At 38.1% G+C, this 23,779-nt stretch overlaps 1 protein-coding gene and 1 long non-coding RNA gene across 3 annotated transcripts in view; one reads left to right on the top strand and one right to left on the bottom strand.

The window, feature by feature from the left end:
• LOC114480636 (interferon-induced very large GTPase 1-like) overlaps positions 1-23,779 on the bottom strand; it is a 691,281-nt gene that overhangs the window by 295,408 nt on the left and 372,094 nt on the right. The gene's annotated exons all lie outside the window — the stretch shown is intronic.
• LOC114480645 (uncharacterized) lies at positions 13,882-14,967 on the top strand. The gene is made up of 4 exons (XR_003676143.1): positions 13,882-14,110; positions 14,192-14,303; positions 14,431-14,512; positions 14,857-14,967. It is a non-coding gene; the product is annotated as an uncharacterized LOC114480645 (long non-coding RNA).

The raw sequence follows: 23,779 nt of genomic DNA, 5'->3' as shown, positions 1-23,779 counted from the left end.
ATTGACATTTTGTTTTAGTGCAAATAATTGAAAATACATTGTGGGTAGAAATCCCATTTATAGAACTATCTTAGCATTTAATAAACAATAAAAATAATTAATGAAAAGGTGCTCGATGACAGTACAGATCCTAGTGGATCTACAAAACATTAAATCACAAGTATTTAAATCTGAACAATAAAGTATTTTACTACATATTTAAAACATTTTTTCAAGATTTAGAAATTATTTTACACTGAACATTGCGACTTTGTCAGTGTGTTAGAATGTTCTTGGCTTTTTGAGTTGTTTTTGTCTTTATCATTAATTAATATTACTTTATTATTACAGTTCTAAAATATGTGATTGCACAATTGTTTAGTTTTGTTTTGTAAAACCATAGCCACTATCGTTTTCTTTTTCAGTAAACTTAAGGTAATGCAACATTAGCTTTTACATCATATATATTGATGTATTGGTACTGTCACTGTTGTTATTGACTTGTACATGTATTGTCATGCTTGTATTTTATTGCCTTTTTACATCTTGGCCAGGGGACTACAGATGAAAAATAGCCTCCTGGCTAATTCTGGCTTTTTTAACCATGTTTGTTCATAGGTTATATGAAATTGCACTGTCCCCTTTCAAATAAACCAATACAATACAACACAATACAATCAGATTCTTTTCACTGCATCATAAAAATCTGATGCATTTTGAAAATAGTGCAGTGTAACGTGTAAAATCGAATGGTTTTACAACTCAGTACATAATAAACTTCTCCCTGCTACCATCAGGCTGGTACTACCACTGGCTCTGCATAAAGGCTGTGGCTGAGAGAATGAGAGTTTCTTCAATAAGGTCATTATTTTACTCAGTTCTGAGAAACAAAGTGATCCTCCACCATTTTTACAAGTTTGGCCTAAAAGTTTCTAAATGTACCTGTTAAAAATATATGTGTTGAACAAAGCACTGTGTTATGCACCATATTCATTTTATAGCATTTTAATTATGAGCCTTAATAGAACTTAAAGACTCTGTATTCTGCCATATTTAATTCCTCAAAGGATTGTGTGTTTGTCATTCATTTTTATAGTTGTCTTTGACAGTTGTTTGTTCAGCTCTATAAAAACTCAGTGAGGGAGTGACTGCTGACAGCATAATGATGAATGTGAGGTATTTGTTTTGTTGTGCATTCCTTTCCTTTTTAAAGCATCATAATGAAACTGAAAGAACTCAGTTTATTTACTTTCTGTATCTTCTTTATACAGATTCAGGTTTTAATAAAATCAGTGTCTCAACATAAAATATTTACCTCATGAATGAGTGAGTTAGATCATGAGTGTCATTGTCATTTAGTTTAGGGGTTACAGACACCCCAATGTGAGAGTGAGCCAATAGTTTTCTATAGAATGTTTTACAAAAAACAGTTTAAACTTAAAACCTGCTTGTTTATAGTACTACATATAAAATATTTAATCACATGTATCTACATTTGAACAATGTGGTATTTTACTACAATATATAATTAAAAACTTGTCAAGGTCTAGAAATTAATTTACTTAAATATTTCCTCATATCAGGGGAATTCCTGAACATATGAACATTTTTTCCAATATGGTTTCTGTACTGCAAATGTCTAATAAACCTGAACTGAACCTTCTCAATGATCGTGGCCATGAATAGAAAGTTGCTGATTTGTCTAGTTTGAGGGGATTGTGTCAAAGCAACACGTTGATGAATTTATTTGCTCAACAGTTTCCTCTATTATTTTTAGGTTCACTGTAATAAACTCTAACATTGTAGTTGACTCATCCCTCAGTGGTTGAAGCTGTTGATGAAGGTGCTAATGTTTGACGTTATTGATTGTATTTTTTCATTGAAATATGTAGAAATTACCAGCCGACTATTTCAAGGGCTATCTGATCACGGGAGGTTGTGAGTTTTTCAATTACAGAAAACAATGAATGAGTTGTTGACGTTTTTAGCAATAATTTAAGAAAAATATTGCTGCTTTGCTTTGAAAAAGCCATCATTGAATTTACGTAGACTCATTTTGTATCTGTAGGTCTAGATTAATTTGTAGTTTAGTTGTTCTCCATTTATGCTCAGCCCTTCAACAATCCAATTTAAAATTCTACACTATCTCAGTCTTTCTTCAAGGTGTTTTCTATGTTTGTTTTTCTCTGAGTTTTGATTGGAGCCAACGTATCTTTGACATTACAGACTTTTATATCAAACTCATCAACTTTATCATCAAGTTTATCAACTGTCCCAGCCCTTTAGGTTAGTGTGATTGCTATGGCTTCCATAAACTGTGCAGATGTTGTCATTTATGTACATTTTCTTAAAACACAGAAGTAGGAGGAGCATATGTTGCAGTCTCTAAATAAAAATAAAAAATACACAGAAATTGAGAGCTAAGTCTCTTCAATGGCGGCTCCAGAGATTTATTACCGGGGGGCCGGATTGTTTATCGGAGGTGCTAGTAAATTCTGACACAACAAACACCAACAAATAATACCACAATAGATTAGAAGATGTATTGATCCCAGGCTAATATACTGTACAGTACATAAGGGTTTTTTGTTTTGCTTTACTTCAATCATCAAAACAATCATACAATTAACACAGTATTTATGTCCGCTAACCAAATAACATGACGTCACTAAACAAAAACAAACAGCAGCTGATCACCATCACTCCATAACTAAATAGAAAAGGTTCCAGATCTTGTCCGACTTATGTTTCAGGTTGTAACGTGTAACATCATAAGCCCATGATCACCATCCTGGATGTGATGGTGCCCATAGGCACACCGTGCGTCAGGTAAGCCGAAAGGGTGGCAGTGGCGCAGAGCAGCGGCACACTCTGGCGTGACCAGCACTCTCCGTGCGCCATGACGCACAGGATTCAGCCCGCATGAGGCCATCCACAACTGGAATTCTCTTACTGTATGTGGAAGCGACAGAAGCTGGTTAGTTGTGGATGATTGAAGTAATTTTAGTTCATTGTTATTAAATGGGCCAAACCAGTAAAGTCAGGGCTTAACAACCTATTATTAATGACATTTTGTTTTAGTGAAAATAATTGAAAATACATTGTTGGTAGAAATCCCATTTATAGAACTATCTTAACATTTAATAAACAAAATACATTTTACTACATGATTAAAACATTTTTTCAAGATTTAGAAATTATTTTGCACTGAACATTGTGACTTTGTCAGTGTGTTAGAATGTTCTTGGCTTTTGAGTTGTTTTTGTCTTTATCATTTATTAATATTACTTTATTATTACTGTTCTAAAATATGTGATTGCACAATTGTTTAGTTTTGTTTTGTAAAACCATAGCCATTATCTCTATCTTTTTCAGTAAACTTAAGGTAATGCAACATTAGCTTTTACATCATATATATTGATGTATCAGATAATTTTCACTTCATCATAAAAATCTGATGCATTTTGAAAATAGTGCAGTGTAACGTGTAAAATCGAATGGTTTTACAACTCAGTACATAATAAACTTCTCCCTGCTACCATCAGGCTGGTACTACCACTGGCTCTGCATAAAGGCTGTGGCTGAGAGAATGAGAGTTTCTTCAATAAGGTCATTAGTTTACTCAGTTCTGAGAAACAAAGTGATCCTCCACCATTTTTACAAGTTTCTAAATGTACCTGTTAAAAATATATGTGCTGAACAAAGCACTGTGTTATGCACCATATTCATTTTATAGCATTTTAATTATGAGCCTTAATAGAACTTTAAGACTCTGTATTCTGCTATTATTAATTCCTCAAAGGATTGTGTGTTTGTCATTCATTATTATAGTTGTCTTTGACAATTGTTGTTTGTTTAGCTCTATAAAAATTCAGTGAGGGAGTGACTGCTGACAGCATAATGATGAATGTGAGGTATTTGTTTTGTTGTACATTCCTTTCCTTTTTAAAGCATCATAATGAAACTCAAAGAACTCAGTTTATTTACTTTCTGTATCTTCTTTATACAGATTCAGGTTTTAATAAAATCAGAGTGTCTCAACATAAAATATTTACCTCATGAATGAGTGAGTTAGATCATGAGTGTCATTGTCATTTAGTTTAGGGGTTACAGACACCCCAATGTGAGAGTGAGCCCAATAGTTTTCTTTAGAATGTTTTACAAAAAACAGTTTAAACTAAAAACCTACTTCTTTATAGTACTACATATAAAATATTTAATCACATGTATCTACATTTTAACAATGTAGTATTTTACTACAATATATAATTAAAAACTTGTCAAGGTCTAGAAATTAATTTACTTAAATATTTCCTCATATCAGGGGAATTCCTGAACATATGAACATTTTTTCCAATATGGTTTCTGTACTGCAAATGTCTAATAAACCTGAACTGAACCTTCTCAATGATCTTGGCCATGAATGGAAGGTTATTGATTGGTCTATAGTTAGCCAGTATAGAGGAATCCAGTGTTTCACAGCAGTGACTTTTAACAATTTCTGTACAGTGCCTGACTAAAATGAGCAGTTATTATCTGACACAAATCAGTCACAATTGACTTTACAACAGTTTTAAAGAAGTTTGAGGGTATTGTGTCAAGGTAACACGTTGATGAATTTAGTTGCTCAACAGTCTCCTCTATTATTTTTAGGTTCACTGTAATAAACTCTAACATTGTAGTTGACTCATCCCTCAGTGGTTGAAGCTGTTCAAGTTTTTTATTTTGCGGGTTTGTTCTGATGTTTGACGTTATTGATTGTATTTTTTCACTGAAATATATAGAAATTAACAGCTGACAGTAATTCAAGGGCTATCTGATCAGGGGAGGTTGTGATCTTTTCAATTACAGAAAACAATGAATGATTTGTTGACGTTTTTAGCAATAATTTCATAAAAATATTGCTGCTTTGCTTTGAACAAGCCATTTAATTTACAGAGACTCATTTTGTACCTGTAGGTCTAGATTAATTTGTAGTTTAGTTGTTCTCCATTTATGCTCAGCCCTTCAACAATCCAAATTAAAATTCTACACTATCTCAGTCTTTCTTCAAGGTGTTTTCTGTTTGTTTTTCTCTGAGTTTTGATTGGAGCCAATGTGTCTTTGACATTACAGACTTTTATATCAAACTCATCAACTTTATCATCAAGTTTATCAACTGTCCCAGCCCTTTAGGTTAGTGTGATTGCTATGGCTTCCATAAACTGTGCAGATGTTGTCATTTATTTACATTTTCTTAAAACACAGAAGTAGGAGGAACATATGTTGCAGTCTCTAAATAAAAATAAAAATAAACAGAAATAGAGAGCTAAGTCTCTTCAATGGCGGCTCCAGAGATTTATTACCGGGGGGGCGGATTGTTTATCGGAGGTGCTAGTAAATTATGACACAACAAACACCAACAAATAATACCACAATAGATTATAAGATGTATTGATCCCAGGCTAATATACAGTACAGTACATAAGGTTTTGTGTTTTGCTTTACTTCAATCATCAAAACAATCATACAATTAACACAGTATTGATGTCCTCTAACCAAATAACATGACGGCACAAAACAAAAACAAACAGCAGCTGATCACCATCACTCCAAAACTAAATAGAAAAGGTTCCAGATCTTGTCCAACTTATGTTTCAGGTTGTAACGTGTAACATCATAAACCCATGATCACCATCCTGGATGTGATGGTTCCCATAGGCACACCATGCGTCAGGTAAGCCGAAAGGGTGGCAGTGGCGCAGAGCAGCGGCACACTCTGGCGTGACCAGCACTCTCCGTGCGCCATGACGCACGGGATTCAGCCCGCATGAGGCCACCCACAGCTGGAATTCTCTTACTGTATGTGGAGGCGACCGAGGCAGATTACAAGGAAGGCAGATGCCATCAGCCTGAGTAACCGAAGATATAATCTGATCAGATTTTCCTGGTTGGAAAAGTGCCAGGCATGCCCTGAAAGCTTTCAGTTGTTGCATTGAGAGGCGTGTCGTGAAGGCAACGAGCGCAGGGACAGCCCCAGGAAATAATTTTCTGTTCCGGGGAAAATATCTTCTCCATGTTTATCATGAAGCCCAGATCGGACAGGTGACGTAACAGAACGCATGTGTGCTCTGGCCTCTGCTTGTGCCAAAAGAGCCTGTTGTGTAAGACCAAAAGTGTCCTTTAAAGCATAGTTTTTTGACAGTATTATCCATGTTATTGTCACCATGAATATTAAAGTCACCTCTAGCTGTTCCAGTGGTTGTATTCAGGGCTCACAACTGACTGTGGTTCAGCAAACTCATCCATGAATTCTCCAAAATATTATACTAAAAACAGAACTATTGATACACTTTCAGTAAGAGAAAATTAAGCAGTATAGCATTGAGAATAGTGATAGACAAAGATGCACGAACGCACACATCACACACACACACACACACACACACACACACACACACATATTTTACTACAGTATATAATTAAAAACTTGTCAAGATCTAGAAATTAATTTACTTAAATATTTCCTCATATCAGGGGAAATCCTGAACATATGAACTGTCTCACTTTACCATGTAAATTTAAGCGCCCCCCCCACCATCTGCCCGGGGACTGGCCGCGGTTCGGCGAGGTTCCGCGCCCCCTTGGGCGGGGTGGGGCTGGTGGCTGGTTGTGATTGGGGGTGGTCTCCGTGGGTGGGGAGGGCTCTGCTGGCGACATTGGTGTGGGGTTGCGGTGCCTGGCTGGGGGAGCATGGGTTCGCCTGCCTATCAGTCCGTGGCTGGCGGGGTGGCCCTGCTTGGGTGGTTGGTTGCGTCCTCTCTCGTTTGGGAGGGAGGGGCCGCCCTCCTGTGGAGGGTGCTATGTCGTGGTGTCGTGCAGGCCTGTGCTGGCCCTGGTGTGGGAGCTGGCCTCTCTCCTGCTTGGCCGCTGCCTGCTTTGCTGGGACGGGCAGCTCTGGGCCGGCTGGCGGCGGGGGTCGCCTCCTGGACTGCGGGGGATGTGGCTGGTACTTGGCTCCACCTGGGGGGGTCTCCGGTTGTGCTGCTCGGCGCGTCCCTGGGGCCCGCAGTGCCGCGTGCCCATCTGCGCCATCTACCCTCTCCGGTGGCCAGCCATGCGGACAGGCCGGGCTCCTACCAGACAGGCCTCCTTCATAAACACTTCATATCACTCACTCCCAGCTGGTCTGGCTCACCCACTTGTTGCACCACACTCACATACCCAACCCTTGGGGGGCTGAATGGTGGGGCTGGGGGTGGATGGGGCCACCGCCTGTGCTACTAAGTAGTGGCGCGGGGGTGGCACTCCCACCTCTGGCTGCCCTACTAATCCCTCCAATTTTAATTACACCTTAACACACCACTCCCCCGGAGGGTGGGACCACCACTTCCACCCTCCAGAGCTATTGCACCACATACACATATATACACATAGGCTGGATGGGGAGCACCGCTCCCCTCCATCCACCCTTTTTTAATAGCACTTCATACATTCACTAAACACATACATTCACTCAGGGGATAGGGAAGTGCCTCTCCATTGGGGGATGGAGAGGCACCATAACAGGGTGATGGGTAAATTCGCACATCTGGGCCTGTCGGGTGGGGGCCCGGCCCCTCTGTTGATGGCTGGCGGGGGCCTTGGCTCCTCTGTTAGGGTCTCTGGCGGGGGGCTCTCTGGGCCCTCCCCTCGGGTGGTTGGGTGCTTGGGTTGGGGTCGGTGGCGGGATGCGCTGGGTGCTCAGCTGCTTGGGGCTTCCTCAGATGTGTGTGTGGGGGGCGGTGGCTGCCTCTCGGCCTGGGATCTTGGGGGCGTCTGAGGGGTTGCTCGGCCGTGGAGGGGGTTGCCTGGGGCTCCCTGGCCCCCGCTCTTTCTGCTGGCCTGGCTGCATCTAGAAGAATTGTTTAAAAAATGAAAATAAATACATACAATGCAGTGCACACAGTAATAGGATTTATGTACATTTTAGTTCATGTTAGAACCAGTGTGTGAATTTAAAAACAAAAGGTAGATTTACCATTTTCAAGCAGTGTCTTTAGGTTGGGTTTCATGCATTAATGATGATTTTCTACATCTACTGTTGCATTCTGGGCTTTAGTTTTCCAGCTATGTTTTTAACTCTTACTAATTAAACATTAGCAAGATTAACAAATTAAAAACTGATGTTACGTGTGTAAATAATTGCACTTCCAGTGTTTTCTGTGATTGTTTATCTTTTACCTGCTTGCTGAATTATCCAGATGTTTGCCACAGAGGAATTAAAAGAATATGAATCAGTTTATGTAAGTTTGTGTCATTGTAGGAAGAAAAAAAGCTAATAGTAGAAAGAGGTTTAATCTCCATAAAGGACTGACTGCAGTGCCTGGTGTACACTGGGTATTTCAGGTGTAAAACTAGTTTATCAATAACAGAATCTCAGCACTAAAACAAGTTGGTTATTACAAAAGATTATTTAAATATGTACATCTGTTATTAAAATGCATACGTTTTACTCAAAATCCATCTAATTCTCAAGTGATTTTATTGTTATTTACAGGTTAACCATTCATTTCAATGACAGCAGCTTTTTCTATCTGCACCAAACTGAAAATCTAATCACATTTCTAAGATAAGTTTTTGTCCTCCTTCAGATGTTGTGGAAAAAAACACTGATTCCATCTTGAACTTGTTAACGGAGCTCAATAGTCTCAATCTCTGAATTAAATATATTTGATTTATGATTATCAGACATAGGGTTTACTTTGTCATTATCAATGTTGATGATTTTTGGACTCGTATAAATCAAATCAAATCTTAGAATATTCCCCAACTGAGAAGTGTAAAAACTGAGCTGTAAAAGCCATTTTTGTAGAACCAACACAGGAATCCAGCATAATGTATGTGAGACTTGTGGATTTTAAAGTTGCAGTTACTCCTCTCTTATGAAGCCCAACAGATGAAATATAAGCTTTTCTGACTGTATTTACAGTGTGGTGCTTAGACTGTCAGTAATCTCTACTTCTCTTCATTTTCAGGGATGAGTACGACTCCTGATGTTGTTGTGGCAACCCACTGTGGCCTTAGGGTTTATGGCCATGTGTGATACCTGAGACATTAGTGTAGATTAATTAGTTAAACAATAGTAGACCAATAAGTCTGAAACTATAAAGAAGGATCAGGTCCAGGTTAAGTCTGGTGTCTTCCATAAGGGAGATTATCAATTATGTGTATTTGTGGAGAATAAAATGTAATGTGGAGTCCTGTAGATGATGCAAAGAAGGGTTTTTACTTCCTTCTTCCTGGGATTGTTTGTGTTTCTTTGCCAGACAAGGAGGACAGTGATTAGCTTGGCTCCATTTTTGTTCTAGTTTGTTCCAGATGTTCTTTTCTCTTTTAATTACTTTATTTATTACTATGTTACACTCTGTTATTTTTTTAGGGACATGCTTCTCACACACACAGGCCCGAATCACACACATGCACAAACAGGACCTGTGGACATGCATCAATGGACACATGTCAGAGTGGGGCTGCTTCCACAATGAAGGGAGCGCACCAGAGCAGTGTTGGGGTTTGGTGCCTTGCTCAAGGGCACCTCGACAGTGCTCGAGAAGTGCCCTTGGCACCTCTCCAGCTACCAGAACAACTTCTGTATTTTTGGTCCGCATTGGGACTTGAACTGCCACCCTCCAGTTTCCAACCCATGTCTCTACGGACTGAGCTACTGAGCTACTTTCTAATTGAATCGACAACAAATCGTGATTCTAATCAAATCGTTACACGGTGACATCTCAGATGAATTCAGAAGTTTGTTTTTATAAACTACGGACTAGTTGAGAAGATAAAAATGTCAAAGCTCGGACCAGAAAGAAGAGCAGATGTGTGGACAAACTTTATATTTGATATAAATGAGGGACAGACTGTACAAAGCTGTGTGGAATGACGACCATTACATCAACAACAAGCCTGAAGCGACACCTGCAGGTGAATCAAAGTATTGCACTACTGACAGCCTTTATTAAAACTTTTAAACATTTGAAGACATTTCTTTCCTTATATTGGATAAAATTCCTTCATGGTGTTATCAGTATTTTTCTTTAACCATAATTGGGATTCTCAGTTGAAATGCTGAACAGTGAAATTATAGAAATGTATTATTTTATTACATTTAAATATCTTAGAGTTGCTCATGCTCAGACATTTGCAACATAATAATAATAATAATAATAATCAGATTTTAGTGTCATACATGCACATGCAGCCCTCTGTATAATTTTGTGTGACTTAATAGGACACAACTATCAGGCTTTGTGTGTTTCTGTTGTTGTTTGTGTATTTTGAAAGTTTTTTTTTAGGGTATTTCTTTAGCCATTTAGTCTATTCTTCTCTCATTTTGTGTATTTTTGTTGTCTTTTTGCTCATTTTTCTGTCATTCTGCCTATTTGTGCTGTTCTTTTGTGTGTTGTGTGTCCTTTTTTCCCCCTTTTGCATACAAACACTTCTTAAAATGACTTATATTTTCAAAAAAACATTAGGAAATTATTTACAACATTGACTTTGTTTACAGATTACTTGCAGATATTGTGGAACACATGAATGGAGGCTGTATTTATGTTATGTCAGTGGTTCTCGACCTGTTTTGACCTCATTTTAATAACAAATTTCTGACAAACCCAAAGAATATTTTTTTCTAGTTTTTGATCATGTTTGTTATACTGTGTGTAACAAATACAGAATAGACAAAATGTGCACAAAGTTTATTAAATGAATTTACTAAAACCATAATAAAGCTGCTATTAAGTCAGTGATAAACATGTGGCTCTTTATGTCTTAATTTTAATAATGATTCCCTCAGAAAACTTTTAAAGGAGAAACTTTTTTAACCTCTTTTTACCTTTTTTCTTTAGTCATTATGCAACTTCTTTTGTCCCATTTTGGCCCCTTTTCCCAAAATGTTGACATTCTTTTAGTTTTTTTCAGATTTAACTTTCTTTTGCCATTCTATAACACCTGTTTCCTTTTTTGTAAATTTTTTTGCCACTCTTGACTGTTTTTGGCTCATTTTAAGCCACTTTTCACTCTTTTCTTGCCAAGTTTTGGCCACTTTTGAATCATTCTTTTCCACCTGTTACTCATTTTTAACACATACTTACACTTTACTAGTGACATCATCAAATGACTGGCTGTGATTGGCTTGATCATCATTCAATCAAAACTGGACCAATCTGTTTTCAACAATGAATCCCTCTGTAAAAAGTGAGGGGGATGAACTTTTGTTTTCATAAAAGTGTGGGTGTCAAACCCCCCACATCCCTCACAGGTGAGACGTGCCTGGTGGGTTGTGTTTTAATTTGAAAAAAGAAAAACAATAATTTTAAAATATATTATTGATTTTTCTAATCAACTACTAGACATTTCAGGTGACCCCACATGGGATCACAACCCCAAGGTTGAAAAACACTGTGTTATACTTTTGATTATAATTCAGCTGTTTTCATGATTTTAAAATGCAATTATAAAGCCTTTTATTTTAATCCTAATTTTTATTATTTTAATTTGTGCCATTTTTCCACGTTTTGTGAATAAATGTGCTCCATATTGTTGTCTTGCTTTGTTGGACAAATACAAATAATGACTATTCTGAATAAATACAGTTTTAAACACATTAACAGTATTGATTTTACTGTTAAAATTATTCCTTTAAGCCATATTTGTGAGATATTTTGGACGTGCTGCGTCTGCAACACTGAAGTCAGAGTTTTAAACTGGAAGTGCAGAGTTCCGAGGGTCCTTGAACGCAGCATGAGTGAGTCGATTATCAGCAGCAGCAGCACGTGTTACAGCAGGTGATGCTCATTCCCTTTGATTGGCCACACCCACTGAAGCTGTGGATGCAGTGACTCATTCTTTCTGAGCTGTAACGGCTGCTGTGAGACCTCGGTCTAGTGACCAACAAACGTCCTGGTTTTCAGAGTTACGTCCTGTGTCCTCGTAGATTTCACCCCAACCATTGGTTTTTCAAAAGTTCAGTCCTGTTTGTCCCGTTTATTAATAAATAAACATCTGATGTCGCTGACAAACACCCTTTAATGTCAGTCAAACTAAAATCTAGTCGTCGATCAACTCTGTCATGGATCAACGCTGGACGTCGTTCTCAATTCGTCGCACAGTGAGAATCGTTTTTATTAAACCAAGGGTGTCAAACTAATTTCACGTTAAGGTCAGACATATAAAATAATTATCTGTAAATAAATGGTGTTTTTTAGTGCACATTATTAACAAATTAAGATGTTTAGTGTCATTTAACTCTCCTTTTATAACCTAAAACTAACCTAAAACCTAAATTAATGTTTTCTCATAAGTTTGACACTCTTGGTTTTGTGGTTTTAAGCTCCTCCCTCTGACCTCATTAAATAATCAATAATAATTCATTTTATTTAAAAAGTGCCTTTCAGGCCACTTAAAAACACAACAATAAAAACCAGATAATAAAATAAGTAAATAATATTAGTTTGTAGTGTACACATTAATTTAGTCTCATACTGTTGTTGCTGAGTCATGGTTTTAGTAGCAAATAAAATCCAAACATTGCTGTAGTTAATTATAGATGACATCATTTTTTCAGTCTTAAATTAGTGTTGACGAATTTACACCAAAACTTGACAAATTTTTATTTCGCGCCAACTAAATGGAGTCATGATTTGTTCACTCATAAAAAAACAAACACCTTGAGGTTAAAATTGATTTAGCACTAACTTATAAATCTGAACAACCTATAATTTTTTTAAAAAGTAGCAAGTGCTAAAAAATTAGTTTTGAGAAATTGCGAAATTTACAAATTGCGGAGTTGACGATTTACTAATTTTCTGGAAGAATTGCCCATTTTCAGAAGAATTTAAAGAACCACGTATGAAGACTGAAAATTTGACGGGGAAATCTAAAAAAACAATTGTTGCATCACAGCATCCAGACCAGTGATGGGAGCTCACGCCCACATAGACTGAGAAGGACCAGGACCAGCCTCTCCAAGACCTGAGTCACATGATGTGGATTCATCTATTGTGTTGGTTTTATTATTGTAGTGTAGCTATGTTGTGATGATCTATTGTATCTGTTAAATCTGTTCCAGTTGAATATTTCTGTTGTACAGGAAAATGTTAACTCTGTTCCAGCTAATGTTAAAATATTCTACTGTTTCAGCTAATGTTCAAATATTCTACTGTTCCAACTAATGTTAAAATATTCTACTGTTCCAGCTAATGTTCAAATATTCTACTGTTCCAACTAATGTTAAAACTATCTATTTTGCCAGCAAATGTTGCTTTTTTTGATTTACAAGCAGGTGCTTTTTCTATTGTTGCAATCACAATCTTTTTTGCATTGATCCCATATAACCAGGTAAATTTTACATTGTTCTGCATGGTCACTAACTTTTTACTTTGTTCTGATGTACAAGCAGGTCAATTTTCAATTGTTGGAATCAAACTCGGGTCCTTTTAGCATTGATCCGATCACTAACCCAGGTCTTTGTTGCATTGTTCCGATCACTAATGATAAGGTTCTGATCATAAACCCAGGTCCTTTTTTTTTTTTTGTTACAATCACTAACCCAGTTTCTTTTTGCATTTTTCCAATGTACAATTAGGTAATTTTAACATTATGAACACTAACCTATGTCCTGTTTGTGTTTTAATCACAAACCCATGTTTTTTTTACATTATGGTCACTAACACATCCTTTTTGCATTGATCTGATCACTAACCCAGGATGTTTTTGCATTGGTCCCTTATATAACAGGTCCTTATTGCATTGTTCCAATCTACAACCAGGTCATTTTTGCATTTTATTTTATTTGAATCATTACAGCGTAGCATCAACTCACATACAGAAAAAGCATCTGTGGCCACCATTGATTTTTGTTATTGAGGATTGCAGTAAAAAGTACAATCCATAGAGTCTGGATGAGGTTCAAACCTTCCTCCTGTTGTTGCTGATCATCACATTCAGAGAGAGTTTGATGGCTGTACTCGTAATGAGTGAGTATACAGTAACTCTCTGAGCTAATGCATGATCACAGCTTCCACCAGACCTCTCTACAGTGTCCATGTTGGAAAAACTCAAGAGTGACAACAGCTCATTCAAGACCACAACGACTGGAGTGCAGCGAACTGTAAGAACGTCACAGCTTTGATTTGTTTGTATTTTCATTAATTATTTGGAAATTAACTGTATTTGTGTCTCTTTTAAAAAGTGACATTAAAACCAGTGATGGTGCCACTGAGTCGACCCATCACCACAGTCTGGAGCCCCAACAGCCTGATCACCTGCTTCACCATCACCTTCAGTGTCTGACACACTCAGAGGTAGGTGCAGCCCCTTCTGTTGTAGTCTGTTCTTGGTAATACCACTAGAACCAAATGAATGTTGATTGACAGTAATCCAAGTCCCAAATAAGTGTTTTTTTTTTTTTTTTTTTATTTTGTCTTCCAGTCAAAAAGAGGATGATGTCATGGTGATGCACCAGATGCAAACATCTGATGTGAAGCAGCAGGAGCTGAAACGTGCACAGCAGGTGAGGCTCTAATAGTTTATTTTGTCAATGTTGTTTACATTTCCACTGCTGAATACCACAGCCCAGAGTAACATATGTTTGTATTTTCATAAACACCTGTAAATATATATCAAAGTTTTTATAGGCTAAGAATATATATCTGTTCTTTATACTTTTTGTGTATTTTTATTTAGCTTTTATTATTGTATTTTATCTCCTAAATTGCAATATTTTCTATGTGTTGCCTTTGTTTTATTTTCTTGCACTTTATCTGAGCTGTAATGACAGTAGATTTCCAACGTGATCAATAGTTACTCTGCTCTAAACTGTTTGGCAATTAAATGTATTCATATCTCTTTTCAAAGGTGACTTTCAAACAAGTGAAGATGCTACTGAGTCAACATCACCGCCATCTAATGCCCCAACAGCCTCACTACATGCTTCCCATCACGTTCAGTGTCTGACACACCCAGAGGTAGGTTCTGTCCCTTCTGTTGTTGTCTGTTCTTGGTAATACCACTAGAACCAGAGAAATGTGAATGGAAACTATATCAATGTCCCAAAATAGGTGTTTTGATGAGAACCTTTTCTTTTTTCCAGTCAAGAGAAAAAGATGATATCATGGTGATGCAGGAAGTGTACAACAGTGGATTAATCTCCAAGGGTTTTTACTTATTTTTTTAAATATCTCTAAATAGTTCCATTATTAAAAGTTTTTTTTTTTTTTTTTATTAATTTTTTTGTGCTTGAAATACGTTGGTGTAGTTTTTTCAAAGATTAATCTTCATGCGCAGCACAGCAAGCAGCGCTGCTGTGATTCGTGTGCGTCGTGCGTGTTGCACAATGAGTGAACCTCACGCTCCTGCCCGGTAGCAGAGTTATCAGTGGGTTTAATGAAGGAAATCAAAAAAAAGTGCAGGTATCAGTAATAACGTGGGATGTTTTAAGTTAATTAAATTTTGTTTTGATAATCTGTTTTTGATTTATTCTGAAATTGTGCTTTTGCTTAAATGACTACTGAGGTTTTACTTGTTTCATAGTTTATTTTCAGAATCAGCCGCAAATACTGAACCACAAATCAATGCACACAGATTTGTGTACAGAAGGTCAGACATGAAGTGAGATTTGATCTTAGCGTATGATCATGTCAGAATTGATCAATATCGGAGCTTGTGTGAATGTATGATGGGTTGATAAATGAGAGCTGTGTATTCAGTTGTGCTCGGCTGATCATGACATGATCCTTCTCAAGGAAACATATTAACTCACTAAATGAAAAAAAAAACCCAGAAACTTTTTTACATTGAAGGCATGAACTTTAAAAATCTGTTTGTATTGATGTCAGCAACACTGTTTAAAAAGCACGCAGTGCTGCTTTGTGGCCTGCTCTGTCTCACTTGATAGGAATTCACTTGTAGAAGATGGAGATAAAATAGGATCCTTTGGGTGTTCAACATGAAGATTAACAGAGAAACCTTCAGTGATGACTCCTTTATAAATGTGTGACACAAATATATATGTATATATATATACACACACACACAGGGAGAACACTGGTAACATTTTGTGACATGTTTAAAGAAGCTGTTTACCTCTGTTGTAAAAAGAAATATGGCCATTGAGTCTTTATTCTTATCTGAACATAAAAGAAAAATTATAAATAAAACCCTTTGAAAAGTCCACACCAGTTTTTCAAAAAGTGTAATCTGGATAAAAAATATCTTGATTTTTAAAATCCCTTTTTTCGTATATATCCCAGAATTTCTTTTGCCTGTTTTATTATTGCAATGAAATGAATACATTTATTTTGTTGCATAATCGTGACCATCACCAGCCCTCCCTAAGGAAGGGTAAGAAACACTTCATTAAATGGAGAATATAAAAAGAGAGGCCAGTGTTACATCTTTGTGAGGGGGAAGGGAAGAGGGAAGAGGGAGTTGGGGTAGGGGAATGGAAGGGGTGGGTTAGAGTCAGTTATTTTGTTAAGTGTAATGTGATGCTACAGTTGTGCATATTGTGTTGTTGGGTGCAATCTATTAAGCCATTCTGGCGACAAATGTGGAAAACCTTGAGTGTTGTTGGATCATTGTACATTGTCATGTTCCCCAACACCCCCACGCATATTTTTGCCACATTTTTGGTGCATCACAACATTTTACATAATTTATCGCTAAAATGCCTGCATATTGGACATTGTTGACACAAAGAACACTATACATATTGATATCTGTGTGGTGTTTGTATCATGATACACTGCAAATAGTTGGACACCATCATGATTTTTTACCTCGAGCGGCAAAACTGTGTATGCTGGCCCTGCCCCCATGGAGGATGATGCTGTACGCACAGGGTGTGTACTACCTGTGGGAGTGGTGGCCCTGATAGGTTTTGGTTTTATTTTAGCATTTGTGAATTTAGTTATGTGCTTGGGTCCTCTTCCTCCAAACTCCTTACCACACATCCATGACACAAGGCCTGAGGAAGAATCACCTAATTCCTTTTTATTAATAAAAGATAAAAGGGAGAGAGGAGGGAAAGGTTTTTCAGAGAAAGAAAAACAACTGAATGTAAATTATAATATAATTGTAACTATAAAAAATTTATTATAATTTTTTTTTTTACCATTGTGGTAGTTGTAGACCGTTTTTCTTTTGTTTTATTCAGCATTTCAGACTGCTTCTTTCTGAACATCCTAGACATTACTATGTTGTGTGCCAAGCTTGAAATCCCACTTAGGGGCCACAGAAAAACCGAGGACGTGCTCAATTAAGGTAATTTTTTGGAACCTTTTAATTTTGTCAAAATATCTACAAAAAGTTGAAACCCCACTGAAGGAACTACCACATAATGTCCCATTGATGAGCCACCATGTTCAGGATGAGATGCTTGAGGCTGCAGTATCAGTTCTGCTTTGTAAGATAAAGGCTGAACTGCATGGACAATATTTTGCAATACAGATGAGTACAAAGATCAATTCCCCAATAGAGAGGCACTTCCCTGTCCCCTGTGTGAATGTGTGTTTTTAATGAACTGTAACAGGTACAATTAAAAGAAAGGCGATGGAGGGGAGTGGTGTTCCCCACCCAACCTTTGTGTATATATGTGTATGTGGTGCAATAGCTCCGGAGGGTGGAGGTGGTGGTTGTACCCTCTGGGGTGTAGTATGTTGAGGTGTGATTAAGGGTGTACTCACACTGGTAACCAGGGCCGTTCCTAACCAGCTCTGTGCATGTGTGAAACCATGGGGGGCCATTGTCTGGCCTGCGTAGGTGTGAACTGCACCGCAGGGGTGTTAACAGCCCGATGGTCCTTCTGGAAGAGGTGGTCCGCGCATGCGCACGCACAACTCGACTCGCAAAATGTGATGACGTTGGTACCGCGCAACGCTTTACGGCACATAAACATCCGCATTCCGCAATGATAGCGGTGTCAGAAGTGCTCGTTATCCGATGAAAAGTTCAGAGTTTGCGTTACCTGATATATATGAACAACACCACAGAACTCATGGAGGAAGAGGACAACATGACCGTCAGGACTTCTCTTTGTTCAGCCGACAGCGGGACAGTAACGGAGTGTAGCAGCTCATCATCAGGTCCGGGTATTTCCGGGAGTTTAAATATACATATAAACACATATTACTGGTATATTAACCCATATAAACCAGAAAATATGGAAATGGGACGTTTTACTGCTTCAAATGTGTAACATATTACTGGTATTTTGTGGACAGGACACATGTGGTTGGCTTTTATATAACTTAGAAAAAAATGGAAATTGGACATTGTATAAATAATATAAATATATATATTTATGGTGTTTCAGTGTTCTGGGACACATACTCACAAACTCAGTAAAATGAAAACAAAGTGTCTTGGGGAGCAAAGTGTAGTGTATTAATTTATTCATCTAAATGTAACCAAAAACAGAACATCACAAATACAATCCCCAAATAAATGAAATGTCTGAAAGAAAGGGTAATAATTTTCCAAACAAGAATCAATAAGCCAGAAATAAAGTGCAACCTTTTGCAAAATGTAACATGAACCTTAAAAACAAAACATTTAAACATTGGAAGTACAAGGATGGGAATATTATGACAGCAGAACCTGGAACAAGACTGCAAATTGTTGCAACTATTTATTTATTTTTAATCTTATTTTAGTTCTCTTCTTAGGTCGTGTCGTGTTAGTGCACATGTGGCAATACCAGTTTTCAGTATGTGGAGTTCCTGTTAGTCCTGCACAACTATAATGAATTGCTCAGAAATCTACATGTGTCCTGTTCTCAAAATACCAGTAATACGTTGCACATTACACAACCGTAAAATGTCCCATTTCTATATTTTTTGGTTTATATGGGTTAATATACCAGTAATGTGTTTATATGCATGTTTATACCCTCAAAATTACCATGGAATTTTGGGTTTTACTCGGACCCCTCATCATCACGTCTCTGCAGAAGAAGACCCTCCGCTGCACCTCAGCACTTTAACAACTCACTAATTTCATAATTTAAAACCACTATTTCTACCTTTGTTTTTCTGTTTGCATGTCTTTTGCTTTGTATTTAATAAAATGGTTTCTCCAACAGTTGGTTAAATCTACACATTTATACTGTATATAATGCACATGCAGGATTATGTGTAACAATAATCAGTAAAATTAGCTGTAAACACATTTTGTAGAACTAAATATAAAGTTGTGATGTGAACAGAAAGAAAGGAAGACGATCCAGATAATTCTAAACTTTAGAATATAATACAATCATAACTTTTAATCATAAATATGACTCCTCAAAACAACAAACTTTGATATCTTTGTCACACAATATCTAAGCTTCCAGTGAATAATTTACAAAAAAAAAAAAAAACTTTTTTTTATTTGTAAATTATTCACTGGAAGCTTCTCTGGTGGTGTGTGCAGTGGTTGTTATTATTATTGTATGAAGACAACATTACTGCAGCTCTGCACATCATTGTTGTCCTGTTAAAGTATTTTTATACAAAGACTTTAAAACAATCTGAAATTAGTGATGACTCAAGTAAATCACCTTTATTATGCATTATAACAATCTGTTCCTTAAGTCTCTAAATTATTGAAACAATTAAAAACATCTAAAAAATAAAATTACAGAAAATTAAATTATCCATTTAATATAAATTTCAATAAATAAGTGCATCCCATGTTGACTCTGAGCTTTATTCTGTCTGTTGTCTGGAGAAGTGATGGGTCTAGACCAGATGATGGAAACTAGGATCAGCTCATGGTTTTAATGTCCAGGGAGGGGCGTGGCCACTCTGCTTGGACTTAAAGAAGAAGAAATAAAAGAAGAGTTAGATAATGTCATGTTCATCAAAAGGAAAACTGAAAGTGATGGAGATAAATATGATCAGATGGACACACACATACACAAAGTTTAAACAAACACACAAATAATCTGTTCTAAATTGTCCGCAAAGACTAGCTCCACAAAATCAGAACGACATTTATTGATCCAGAAATTAAACTGATCTTACCTTTATAGGCTCAGTTTCCTCCTTTGTTTTCAAATCCATTTGAACCTCCATTCATGGTGGTTTTTATTGTCAGAGAGAGTCTTTCATTTTTAATAAATCCACCGTTATTTGGTCTGTTTTAATCTTTCTCCCTCACTTGGTTCTCTCTGTTCCTTGTGTCGATTTCGTCAAAACAAAGCAGCATCTTTAATGTTTCCGTTACGTGTGAGTAAAATTACCGCAATGTACCGACACTGGCTGTAAAGAGCAACTTATTATCTTTCATAAACTGGTGGAATTTTTCCGATAGAACAAATATGAGCAGAGTTACGGTCATTTAAATTAACGTGATCTGTTCAGGGGCCCTGGGAAACCCAGTCCGTGAAAAGAGCACTTCTGGGTAAATCTTGGTTTATAGTTACATTACGCAACAGAAAATATGAAATTAACAGAATGTACTGTCAACAACAAACCCAGAGTCGCTTAATGGTGACGTAACGCCATATGTGTGTCATAAATTAACGTGATGATGTGTTTCTCTGTGGGAACCGAGTTGAGCTGGTGATCACGTCCGTTCTACCGTGCCAGAAAAGGGACAGGGAGGGGGGGATTCCTGCTGTGAGCTTGGAACGGCCCCAGTTGCCAGTGTGAGTACACCCTAAAATTGGAGGAATTGGTTGACGGCCGGATTCCTGAGACTTGCTCCAACACACCTGAATCAAATGCACCATATTCATGTTATAGCCTTTTCATTATGAGCCTTAATAGCACTTAAAGTCTCTGTGTTCTGCCATATTGAATTCCGCGAAGGATTGTGTGTTTGATGACATTATAGTTGTCTTTGACAGTTGTTTGTTTTAGCTCTATAAAAACTCAGTGAGGGAGTGACTGCTGACAGCATAATGATGATCAAGGTGAGGTCTTTGTTTTGTTGTGCATTCCTTTCCTTATTGAAGCATCATAATGAAACTGAAAGAACTCAGTTTATCTACTTTCTGTATTTTCTTTATACTGATGATTTTAATAAAATCGGAGTGCCTCAACCTAAAATATTTACCCAATGAGTGAGTGAGTTAAATCTTGAGTGTCATTGTCATTTAGTTTAGGGGTTACAGACACCCCAATGTGAGAGTGAGCCAAATAGTTTTCTTTAGAATGTATTACAAAAAAAAGTTTATATTGAAAACCTGCTTGTCACGAGAAGCAATTAACACCACGCGACCAGCTCCCAATCAGCAATTGAATGGTCGCAAGAAAATCCAACATGTTTGAAATCCTGGTTGCCCCTCGTGAGGGTATCGCACTGTTGATGCAGTACCAGGAACTGGCTGGTTTCAAGCTCCCACTGTGCATGCACGAACATAGTGTAAAATTGACGTGCCGTACTGCCAACGTCTGCACAGCCAGTTCCTGGTCCATCACATCGCCACTTTTTTTTTTTTTTTTTTTAAGCTCTTTTTGCTGAGATTACCCGCTTGTCTATCCACATCTGGGTTCTTCTGTTTTAATGGCAATGCTTCAGAGTTTTTCTTATAATTTTTACATTGCTTTTCCCAACGTGTCATGTATGGACGTGCAGTGTGAGCAGTCAGGCCATGCCATAGTGTCCATATAGTGTGAGAATAGGAATTGTGAGCCGTGAACATTCTGACTCAATTGCAATTGAGTCGCACAGTTTGAGCTAGAGCTGACTACAACGATTGAAAAAATCAGTGTATGCCTGCCTTTAAGGATGGTGCACATCTCGTGCAAAATGCTCCTTTTATTTACAAGATGGAGGTCTGACCTCTGCATTTGTGATGGCATGGGTGAAGATGATGATTTTATTCATCAGGAATCTTTACCACTTTTAATATGTGGAATTCAAACTGGAGACACTTTCCTGTTTGGGCCATAGTTCTTCCATTCTCATTTGGAGCTCTGTTTCCTTCTCAATGCCCCACTCTGCTGAAAATACCCTGTTGATTCCTTGACAGGTTGTATGTTGTGTTCCGCTTGGAAAATTCAAACTAGTCAAGTAAACAGGAGTAAATGTGAAAATGTTCAAGGAAGTCGACTTAACGTAATGGTTTTTTTTTAATGATACTGTTTTACTATCATATATACAGTATAAGATATTTTCTTCCTACTATAAAAAATGTATAGAAGAGGATCTCTCACAATTGTCAATGGCTGAAAATCAGTGGCAATTGTTTCAGTGAGATCATCAATTTTTGATTTCCTCAAAGGGGCCCAGGCAAGTGTGGCAGGATTGTTTTTTCTGGTGAAAGATTCTTGATTTTATCATGTAATGCAGGTGCAAAAGAGCAAATAGTGGCCTCGTGTTTTGTAAACTGTTAGGGTCCAAGCAGTGAGGCAAGGAGACAACAGCGTTACATTTCCAAAAAAGGTGCTTTATTGGCCACAGACTAACACAGGCCAAGAACAGAGGTAGCATGTGCAACCAGAACTAACACAAAACCAACTGCCTCAAATGAGACAGGAGTCAACTTAAATAGTTTGGACCATACCAAATATAAATAAGGAGAAACACAGGGGATAAACACCCAAAACTAAGGGACAAACACAGCCCCCTTAACCTCAGTCCCCCTCTGCAATGGTCTGGTCCACTTAAGGCCGCCTCCAGCTCTCTCCAGGCCAGCCCCTCACCACCTCTGTTCTTAAAGGGACAGAGAATAATGTCAGTGTCAATCAAATGATTTAGGGGCTGTTACCTCTGTGTGGCCCGGCCATCACACACCCCCCCTCTTCAGAACTCTCGCTACCCCAGCGAGAGAGATAATCTGCTGTTGCATTATCCTTTCCTGGGATGTGTTGAATGGAGAAACAAAAAGGCTGTAGGGCAAGATACCACCGTGTTATTCTCCCATTAGTATCTTTCATCCTTTTGAGCCATTGTAAGGCTTTGTGGTCCGTCTCCAGGGTAAACTCACGGCCGAGAAGGTAATATCGGAAAGAATCCAGGGCTCACTTGATGGCGAGAGCTTCTTTTTCCACTGTTGAATATCGAACCTCACGGGGGAACAACTTCCTGCTAATGTAGGCCAGTGGGTGGCGATCATGCTGGGGTCCCTGCAAGAGGACAGCTCCGAGTCCTCTTTCCGAAGCATCAGTTTGCACAATAAAGAGATCATCAAAATTTGGAGAATATAAAACTGGATTCTTACTCAGTGACTGACGTATGTCCTGAAAGGCTGCCACTGCTTCCTTTGTCCACTGTATGTGGTTCGGATTCCGAGATCCTGTCAGGTCAGTCAGAGTTGCCGCCCGGGCAGAAAACTGGGGAATGAAGCGATGGTAGAAGCCAGCCATCCCCAGAAAGGAGCGTAGCTGCTTCTTTGACTGGGGCAGGGAACAAGATTCCAAAGCCTTTATTTTGTTTACCTGAGGCCGCAGCACTCCACCCCCAATGACATGTCCGAGGTACTCAGTTTGGGAAGCTGCAAAGACACACTTAGCTGGATTTACAGTAAGGCCAGATGCTTGCAAACACTGCAGAACAGCTTGCAAGTGGTCCATATGCTCCTCCCAATTTGAACTGTAAATGACAAGGTCATCCAAATATGCTGCTGCAAAACTTGAAAATTCCCTGAGTACCTGATCCATAAGTCTCTGAAAGGTTGCTGGTGCACCATGTAATCCAAAGGGCATCACCGTGAACTGGAAGAGTCCCCATGGCGTTCGGAAGGCGGTCAATTTCCTGGACCGCTCAGTGAGGGGAACCTGCCAATATCCTTTAGAGAGATCTAGAGTTGTCAGATATTTGGCCTTCCCAAGCCGTTCAAGCAGGTCAT

This window comes from Gouania willdenowi, chromosome 18 (genome assembly GCF_900634775.1).
Source record: "Gouania willdenowi chromosome 18, fGouWil2.1, whole genome shotgun sequence".
Classification (NCBI taxonomy): domain Eukaryota; kingdom Metazoa; phylum Chordata; class Actinopteri; order Blenniiformes; family Gobiesocidae; genus Gouania; species Gouania willdenowi.
The sequence above is the reverse complement of the archived record's forward strand: the minus strand, read 5'-3'. Positions and strand labels throughout refer to the sequence as shown.